Here is a 10807-nt window from a genome sequence, read left to right as displayed (position 1 = left end):
TTGCAAAACTGCCTCTTGTCAAAAAGCTATTAAAAGTTTGTTTTTCCTCTGGATAAAGCCAATGAGCTAACACAGATGGTCACCCCAAGTACCAGATGAATCTAGGATGAACTATGTTTAACAAATGTTGCTATCCAGTCCGCTTACTTCAAGACTTGTTATTGTTTATCTTGAAAACATTTTGTGATGGGTTTTATTCTCTTGGCTGTATAAAAGGGTGAGATTCCTTTTCATCTTTGCAATTTCTTAGTGGGTTGCCTGTGACGTGCATCACATTCTGGTGTGATGCTTATTCAATAATAAAACCATTTTCTTCCTCTCCTGTCTTTGTGAAGATGTTTCTGGGTTAGGAGAAAATTTTGTTTTTAATTTTATTTCTTTGACACAACCCATATTGAGTTATTGCTATGTATTAGACACTGTATTTATTAAGTGCTTAACATGTAGCATTGATTATATATTAGCTCACACAATCAATAAGAAATTTAAATATTTAAGAAAAGTGAAACAACTCAGTAGGAAATTATGAAAGGGACGTTCACATGCCGCTAACGAAAGAAGAAAAATAAGTGTCAAAAAAACAAGAAAAGATGCACAGTCTATTCTAGTGGTAAGAAATGGAAACTAAAACAAATTAGACATATATTTATTAAGTAACAAAAAGTAAAAAAAAAAAAGGTAGGTTCATTGTTTGGCAACAGCATGAAAAGAAGAGTACTTTTCATGTACTATTGAAGGGACTCTAAAGTAGAAAATCCTTTTTAGATTAAATTAGCAAGAACTGTCAACATTTTAAATGCATAAAGTTGGGGATATACACACACATAGATATATAATTTTTAATGTGTTTTTCTCTTTTGCCTTTCCAAGTACAAGATTGTTGCCATTTTTCCTCCTTAAGCATCTATCTGCCTGGGAGAAACTCACATTTGTTTAAAAAAGAAAGACTAAGGAAATGTAATGCAGCTATCTTTCAAAATAGAAATATGTAACAAACAATAGTTTGGCATGTTTTGCTAAGTATTTCTCAAATTTCTTCATCTCCATCTTTAATATAAAAGCAATCAAAATAGGAGAATTTTGTTCTTGAAGTTATTTTCTAGTCTAGAGGAGATCTATTTCACCACTGGTAAGGCTAAGCATGAGTCAGAAAGATGGAAGATATCATACATGGAAAATGAAAGAAACTTGCCCTCTCCCAAGAAGAACTTTTAAGTAAGAGAGAGAGAGACAGAGAGAGTGGAAAAAGGGAGGATTGAGAAATAAAAAGAATAATACTTAGATGAGGGACCAGATTTGCCATTTCAGGGCTCTAGTTCAGGGAGGGGAAGATACATTATGTCATCTGTAGTAATAATGAAGCCAAAAGGGGAGTGATTGCCCCATGCCTATTGAGAAAACTGGAAACATCTCAGGCTGCTTTCTAACCCTACCCAGGGTGTTACCACAGCAATCTGATAGTGCAGCACTATCTAGAAGGAAGCCTAACCTTCTCAAACCACTTTTTTCTTTCCTTTTTTTTTTTTTTTTTTTTTTTTTTTTTTTTTTTTTTTTTGAGACAGAGTCACTCTATCACCCAGGGTGGAGTGCAGTGGCGCGATCTCAACTCACTGCAACCTCCACCTCCAGGTTCAAGTGATTCCCTCATGCCTCAGCCTCCCGAGTAGCTGGGATTACAGATGCCCACCACCACGCTTGACTAATTTTTGTATTTTTAGTAGACACGGGGTTTCACCATGTTGGCCAGGCTGGTCTCGAATTCCTGACTTAAGGTGAGATGTCCGCCTCGGCCTCTCAAAGTGCTGAAATTGCAGGCGTGAGCCGCCGCACCTGGCCTCAAACCACTTTTAAGTCAGGTGGTATAGACACTAAGTTAATAGTCACCAGACTTGCCATGGAGGCTACAAGAGCAAGAAAAGGTGACCCTGAGAAATTCTAGTAGACTCCTACCGCATTCATACAGGAGCTTTTAGCCAATGGAATCTGAAGTAGGGCTGAGTTATCCAGGAGCTCCTCTGGGCCCCAACCAAGCCAAGAGTGGAAAATCGTGAATTATACCAGCTGCAGACTCCAGCCAACCATAAATACCAGCAGGGCAAGAGGCTGCCAAGAGAACCACCTAGAACACTTACCTCTGACCCCCTGATCTCCAGAGCTCAATTTTGCAACCCCTATATGCATGCCTTTATGCCAGAAATTCCATACCTAGAATAATCTAATCTATAGAAATTCTTGCACATGTGCATATAACAGTTCACTATAGAATTATTTATAATAGCCCAATATTAGAGAAAAAGTGTAATTCCCACATAGAATAAATAATTCAATATATTATAGAGCCATCATACTATAGAATACTATTTGAAAGTTACAAATAATGTGTAACTCTTTATATATTGGCATGGAGAATGACCAAAATATATTATTTTATGTAAAAATCAAGTTCAAAACAATATGTATAAAATCATCTAATTGTCATAAAAATATTATACGTTTAGATTGTATTTTGTCTCCACAAGGATAATCCCACGTATTGCTTTAAGCACAATTTTTCTTTCTCTCACACCACCTACATAGGTCAGAATAAAGCTACTCTACTGTAGCAAAAAGTTTCAATAATACAGTGACGTAAGAAAGAAGTTCATTTCTCACTCACTTAACAGTCCATATGTGAATGGTCGGGATCAGCAGAACAGCTCCTTACTTAATCAGAGACCCAAGTTCCTCCCAAGACATCAGTCCCCCATCCACTTGGGCACTGTCGTCATCTCATCCTTAAGGTTCAGTAAGACCTAGAAGTGGAAATCATCATTCCTGTTTTCATTTTATTTATAAGAAGTGTTCATATAGCCACATATATTGGTGAGCACTAAGTATACAGTAGTCTAACTAGACTACCTTTTATAAGAAGATAGTCACATGGCCATTATTATCAGCAAGCACTAGGTGAGTATAACTGAACAAAAACCATTGTCTAACTAACTCAGCCTCAATTCTATTTCTGTGGCAGGAGGGCAGAATGGATTTCTGTGAACAATGAATATGCTTTCTCATACCACTCCATCTCCTAGCTTTTATGGGAATAATCTGGGATTTTTTTAATGTTATTTACTATTTCTCCCATTATATTTTTATTTTTTCAATAACTCTATAGTCATAACAATAATCATTCAGCTTTACCTCTGTGTTTTTACTGGCTTAGTTTCTCTCTGCCATTTTTTTTCCATCTTTCTCATTCATAAGTTCATGTCAATGCATTCCTTAGTTGGTAACAAATACTTTATTGATTTATATTTTCAAGAACAGCACATTGGTAATTTGCTCTCTGATTTCTTTTATGCCTGAGAATGTCTTTCTACTGCTCTTGCACATGAATAATCTTTAGCAGGATGTACAGCACTTGGGTTACAATGATTTTTGCTGCAAAACTCTAGCTGATTCATTGTCTTCTATTATAGTATTGAAAACTTCCTAGGAAAAGTATGATTGGCAGCCACAAGAATTTTCTGCCTGGATACAGATACTTCAACAAGATTATCTAAATATGGATCATTTTAATTAATCTTGTCCAGTTATAGAACTGATATGGAGATTGAAGTCTCTCTTGAGCTTGGGGAAACTTTGTAATTTTTTGGTTTATTTTTTCTTCTGCATCATCTCTCTCTCTCTCCTCCTGTGGAGTTCCCATTATATTCTATCTCCTAAATAAGTTCATCATGACTCTTCTTAAATTCATGGTAAATATCTCTACACCACCGTTAACTTCCTCTGCATTCTGGTGTCCATGTCTATGTTTCTTCCGTAGCATGCATTTGCTATATCTACACACTATTGTATGCTGTGAGGGGGAAGATTTTTTATTTTGATTAAATTTAAAGTATAGAAAAGATTCATTGTGGTATTTTTATATTATAAAGTACAAGGCTATGGTTTTTTATTATTTTATTTATCTTAAAGTGTTCCCTTTTCATAGATGCAACACCCTTCTAAGTCTTCAAAAATACAAAATAAAGCTTCTGAAGTTACCTCTAGTTCTGTGTAGTAAGTTGGCTTCATTGGGAGATTTTTGCTCTGATTCTTTAAATCTCTTTCTGATGAAAGACTGATGGTTTTTCATATGTCTGTTGATTTTTCTCTATTTGTTCATCCTTAAAGTATAGGTAGTTGTTGGTGGTTGGCTGGGAGAAAAAGAACAATCTATTGTTCAGAATTAGGAAAGGAGACTTTTAAAAAGATCGTCATGTTCCCTCTATTTCTTTGTACTCCATATAAGGAAAGATAGCTGCTTTCAACTTTGCTAGGGTCTGTTTCCACAGATGAGAGTCGAATTGTCTGTGAGGAGGCCAAGGCGGAGGTGGGCAGAGGCGACCTCAGGTCAGGATCTCCATAGCTGTGGTGAAGAGTTTGTTCAAGGTTTGCCCCTGAGTCTCAAAATAAACAAGGCTATTGCCCTCCCTTTTCTAACTGACATGAGTTCTCTTATTAGAAGCAAGTGTTGGGCAGGGCCATGGCTATACTTAGCTCACTCTTATTGGGGGTCATCGGGAAAATGCCTCAAAAAGACACAAATTCCCCGTGGTGACATCCATAGAATGGTTTTTCCACTTTATGAAAAAATATTGTTTAAAATGTTTTTGTAAAATGTTTTTAGGTTTAACGTAAAAATCATTGCTTCTAGACAAGATCTGATGTAGTTCCAATAAAATGCTGCAGAGATGTACTGAAAGGGAATAATAGGAAACACAAATCCCATGCATGTAGTGTTTTGAGTAGGAAACTTGTAGATGTAGATAAATTCCTTATGAATTGAGAGAGAAGCTGGAATTTTGCCTAAATTAAATGGAATCCAACCAGGCAGGTTTAATACGTTTTTACCTGAAAAGAGTCCTTTGGGGTATAGAGCTCTGTGAACATAAGACTATGCACAGATTTCAACATCAGTGAAGAAACTCTGCTCTCTGAGCTCCCTGTGCCCTGGGCAAAGGAGCTAAAGGTCAGAACAATGCTCCCAACTTGCTGGAAGAGAAGCCAAGCCCAACCCACTGAGACTGAAATATAAGGCCGGACACCCTCAGCTATTATTACCCCATCCCTCTTCTAGCACTGTGGGAACAAATACTCCTGTGGTGAAGAGCATTCACACATGTAAAGACTCCCACCTTTAAGCTGAGGAAATAAAGGAGAGGAAACAGAGTTTGTAAGAGATTCAAGTGCATGTGAAAACCATGAAACAGGCTCTGATTTTGAAAGCCTGAAATTTCATTCTGAACTCTATACAAGATCTTAGGTATATGGTCCAGCCCAGAGAGGAAAACATCCCATAGCAGCCCCCTAAAGCTCATCCATTCATCAAATGCTAGCTGAGAATGCATGCAGATGCCTGCCACTGTTTGTTGGCATCTGCACCTCCCCAACAGTTTATGGAAGAACTGGGATTTACTCTCCACCCTAACTTCCCAAGGGCTTGCTCCTGCCTTCACCTGACACCACTCCCAGTGCAGTAGCTCTACTTGGGACTGCATCTGCTTACTTCCCAAACCAGCTGTAGCTCCCACACAGCAACTCATAGGATGGTCAGAGCCCTTTCTGGAACTTATTGTCACTTGTACTGTATCTTACGTAGATGCCTCTGGCATACGGGAGACAGGCTTATTTGTTTTGAAACTCATACAGATTTTTCCATGTTTTTATATTCTCTTGGCCATGTCAGTGGAATTTAGGAAGGAAATAAGAATTGAAATTATAGGGTCAATTTGCCTTTTTGAAGCAAGCTCCAGATTATATATTGTAGCCTCTAGTCCTGCAAGTCCTGACAGCCCATTTACAGGGTGTTAAGTGCCAGTGTTTGGCAGTCAGCATTTGTACTATGGCCACTGAGCCTGATTTACAGAAGATACTATGAAGTTGAAATGAAGAGAAAATAAAAGCTGATGTTTCATAGAACTGGGAATTAAAAAGCCCTGAATTCTCGTCTTTGGCACGGTGTCAGGCCGTACCTCAAGGCCACTGTCTTCATCTCCACATCTCAGATTCATCACCATAAGGTAAACAGAGGAATGCATAGTCCAGTTTCTGATGCCACTTGCAGAGAAACAGCTGTGAATGGGGAGAGGAGGGACCGATCTGTAAATTCACGCAAGGGTCAGCAATGTATTGCTAGCACGCAGGATACCAGATATTCACGAGTGCACCAGAGGTTGTTTGCCACCTGGCACAAAGACGGATTGAAAAAGAAATGAAAATTTAAAAATGTTTACACATTTTCAAAGTTTCAATATAATTAATGCCTCAGTCTGATGAACACAATTTATTTTTATTTATTTGTGTATTATTTTCTATCTTCCTTTCTTCTTAGAAAGACCTTTAACAATAGCCAACTGTACAGAATGTGCCCATGTAATTGATCACATACTTCAAATCATAAGTGAACATTAAAGAGGCAAGTATAATTCTGAAATTAGAAGTCTGACTCTCTTTCTGGCTTGAGAGAAAACATTAAACACACATTCATACACAGTCAGTCCCTATTACACTAAGATCTGGATGAGTTATAAGAGGCTACAACTGGAAATTGAACCCACATTTCTTCCCTGACAACATAGCATATTAGACTCTAATCACTCAGTGTTGTGTTATTTACTATGCTCCTGCCACCCACATTCATGTATATTTATGTGAAGTCAAAAAATATCCAGCAGTACTTACTTCAGATGATTATCTATGTCCTAATCAGAAATACTAATCAGGAAACACATAACATACTCAAATTCTATTGTGTAACACAAACAACATCTGGAATACAGAAAACTGCTTTGATAAAAGTGTTCTTCAAAGTATCTTCCACTTTTTACAGCAATAAGAAAATAATGATGATTTGCTGCTTATTTTCGAAGTTTGAAAGCAACAAAGTGTGAAAAATGGGTCTTCTGTAGGATCTACTAACCTGAGAAGGGCAGAGATCATGTGCTAATTTAAACACTGTTTTCTCCATGTTTTCAATCATAGGGAGTAAAAGCTAAATACAGAGGTTCTCAGATCTTTTCTCTGTACATAAATCTCAGCTTCAAAATAATATCATAGAATTCAAAAGAATGATTCAGTCATTCTAAAGCATTTTACCACTGCCGACAAGAAGTGTGATAACCTAAGGATTTTCTTAATAAATCTGCTTCAAAAGGAAAAATATTTGAAAAGAGAATTGTGGAGTTTTATATATTGCAAAAGTTTAACCAACTGGGTTGTTTTTTTTGTTTTGTTGTTGTTGTTGTTTTAGCTTCCAAAGCAATTCTGTATGTCCATTTAATGTTTCCTTTTCTTAGATTGAGTAATTTTTTATCTGATAAATTGTTGCTTAGAAAAGCCTTTCATATGATTCACAGTCACATCTTCAAAGTTTTCTCCAGGTGTTGACAAATGGTCACATTTGGCTTTCTTTCTTACAGCCACAGAAATGGAAACATCTGTATCAGAGAGTGTTAACACCAGACCACCTACTCAGGTTTTGCAAGGCTCCCCTCCTCTGTCCACCCACTTTCCTCATTTTCCTCCTGCTCCCCTGAGACTATGACTTAGAATTCTTTTCTCTGTATTGGATACCAGTTAAAAGAAGGTTTAAAAAAAAATACATGTTATGTGAATTCAAAGTGGTTACTGTTTGCACACCAAAATCTATAACAAATCTTCCAATGGTCTTATTATTCAGAGTGCATGGTCATTTAGTTAACAATTCAGCTAAAGAAAAAATGCTTTTGGAATGGTGCACTGTTCCTTCAGGATGCTATTTAAATAACATTGATTTATATTTATCAGGAGTTAGGTTACGGGTGATCATATTTTAAGAGGAAATTGTTGCATGGTCAATCTGGCTATTTGGGGCTAACTCTGATCCTTCAACTCAGCCAATCCAATTGGTTTCCATGCAATTGCTCACTGATAAAATTGAAAAGCTGACCTTGACTGTTTCATAATAAATAACGGCCATGGGAAAAAAAAAACCAACCATAAAGTCTGTAGTAATTTATGGTGAACATGCTAAATTGAAAATGGGGTAAATTCAGCTCCATCCATACCAAGTAATTGTGTGACATTGAAAATAATGAGGAGAGTAGCTAAATCTCTCTTTGATGCAATTTATCATCTTAAAAAATGGTTTCTTTAATTTTATTTCTCCCACTGGTTGGGAGCTGTGTAAAGACATTAAGGTAAAGTCAACCATTTTAAAGGTGATATAGAAAGAAAAGCATCTATCTAATGTTTGTCAGAAAACAAGAATATACCTAATTTCCCCAAATATCTCTAGTAGTTATGAGCCTCTATTAAAGCTATTAGTGCCTCCAAATAGCTGTAAGTTATTTTAAATAAGCAATTTCATTATTTTATAATTCAAATACATTTGGAGGATAAGCATATTAAAGCATTATTTAAAATGGCATATATCCAGTTCAACATGACATATAGTCAAGAAAGTAATGCTGAAGGAATAGGACACGTGGCCTGTTTGCTTGGTTAGAAACAGAATGTGTAAACATACTTAGAATATAGAGCCTCAGACAACATGAAGAGACTGAATTTCTTTGTAGTTTTATGAGAGGAGAGGGGGAAATAGAATAGGTAATGAGAAGGAAATTGACAAGAAATTTGTCCAATTTTATAGCTTTGTTTTAGAATGATTCTCCATGTAAGCCAAAGTGTTTTGTTTGGTTGGCTGGTTGGTTGGTTGGATGGTTGATATTTGTTGTTTTTTTGCTCTATAGCTCAGGCCTATTTGCTTATCTGTACAAGAATTTGGATCATTGCAACCTAAAAAAAAAAAAAAAAACCCTGGTGTAATCTAAAATGAAAAAAAAGTTAAATTCACAAAAACCATAGTTGTTTTTCAGCCTGAAATCTAATTACCTCAGTCCCTGGCCCTTGTATACCCAGGACTAGGTAGTGACTTGGGAAATGTGAGATGATTACAGCTGAACCGGGGGAAACATTTTAATGACATTGAAAATGGACAGCACACATCAAGAGCATTCCAGGTTATAAAAATAGAAGGCTCCATGAAAAAATACACATGCAGGACATGCATGGTGGCTCACGCCTGTAATCCCAGCACTTTAGGAGGCCAAGGCAGGTAGATCACCTGAGGTCAGGAGTTCGAGAACAGCCTGGCCAACATGACAAAACCCCATCTTTACGAAAAATACAAAAATTAGCCAGGCATGGTGGTGCGCACCTGTAGTGCCAGCTACTCAGGAGTCTGAGGCAGGAGAATTGCTTGAACCTGGGAGGCAGTGGTTGCAGTGAGCCAAGATTGCACCGTTGCACTCCAGACAGAGTGAGACTCTGTCTCAAGAAAAAAAAAAAAAAACGAAATGCAAATGATATCTTTAGGATGTCAATCAGTAATGAATATATCTCAGTCCCCAAATACTTCTAGTAGTTACGAGCCTCTATTAAATATATAAACACATAGGCAGGCAAATATATAGATAAGAAGTTGGTGAAACACGGTCCTCCAATAACTGCTACAAATGATTTGAAAGTAAATGTTGATATTTGAATTGTATTTTTAGATACTTTAGTGTCTGATCCTTCAAATTAACAAACAAAATCACCCCAGTCTTATTGGTTCATTACAGAAACACACTTTTAGTACTTTTAGTCATGATTGAAGTCATGATTGAATACAGTCTTCCATGTACTGATAAAAGTGTATTTATTGTACTAGTATCTTCTGACAAGGAGTGGCCAAAAAAAGCAAAAAGCCTTTTAAAAGTGCCACTGCAAAGGCTGTTATTAAAGTCAGTGATTTCTCCAGATAATAAAAGCTTTTTGGAACATTTATTAGAAATATTTGGGGTTTAAATGATTTGTCTTAAAGAGATTCTACCTAGTTACACCTTTAAATTTTTATTTGTTGAGAAGGTTGATTTAATGAAGATATTCCTTTCTGATATTACATTCAGCTGCTTTGTGAAATTGCTAAGAAACAAAAACTGAATATCTATTTGTAGACAGGAAAGTTGAATAATAATGAACCATAACCATATTTTACTTTTATGGCTGCTTTAAACTGCAAATAGCAGGAAACCCAACTTGCAATAATTTAAACAAATAAGGGTTTCCTTTTCCCAGGTAACAAGAAGTTCGAAAGTAAATGATTATAAGATGTTAGCTGCTCGAAGATGCCATCAAGGACACAAGATCTTTTATTTTCCTCTCTTCTTCCATCCTTAGTATGTTGGCTTTTATCCTGTACTTATCACTCAAAGATTACAAGACAGCTGCTGAAGTTTTGGATATCACATCTGCATTCAAAGCAGAAAGAATTAGGAGGGAATAGGATAGCAACTGGCTCATTATCCTCTTTGTCAGTGTCTTAGTCTGACCAGGCTGCTAATAATACAACAAAATGCCATAAACTGTGTGACTTAAACAACAGAAATGTATTTATCTGGAGGCTGGGCCATCCACGTTCAAGGTGCTGAGTCCTGGCATATCCGTGTCTGGTGAGGGACCACTCTCTAGACAGCCCTCTTCATGCTAGGAGCTCTGATGGTCATTACTCTTTGAATGCTTATGGAAGAAAGATCTTTCCCCCTGTTCTTAAAAGGGCATTAATACCATCACAAGGGCCCCATCTTCATGATCTAATGTAAACCTAACTACTTTCCAAAGATCCTACCTCATAATACTGTCACATCAGGAGCTAGGACTTCAACATATGAATTTTACTAGGGGACTGATATAGTTTGGATGTTTATTACCTCCAAATCTCATGCTGAAATGTGATCTCCAATGTTGGAGGTAGGGCCTAGTG

This window comes from Chlorocebus sabaeus, chromosome 14 (assembly GCF_047675955.1).
Source record: "Chlorocebus sabaeus isolate Y175 chromosome 14, mChlSab1.0.hap1, whole genome shotgun sequence".
Taxonomy (NCBI): domain Eukaryota; kingdom Metazoa; phylum Chordata; class Mammalia; order Primates; family Cercopithecidae; genus Chlorocebus; species Chlorocebus sabaeus.
This window is presented reverse-complemented; position numbering follows the sequence as displayed.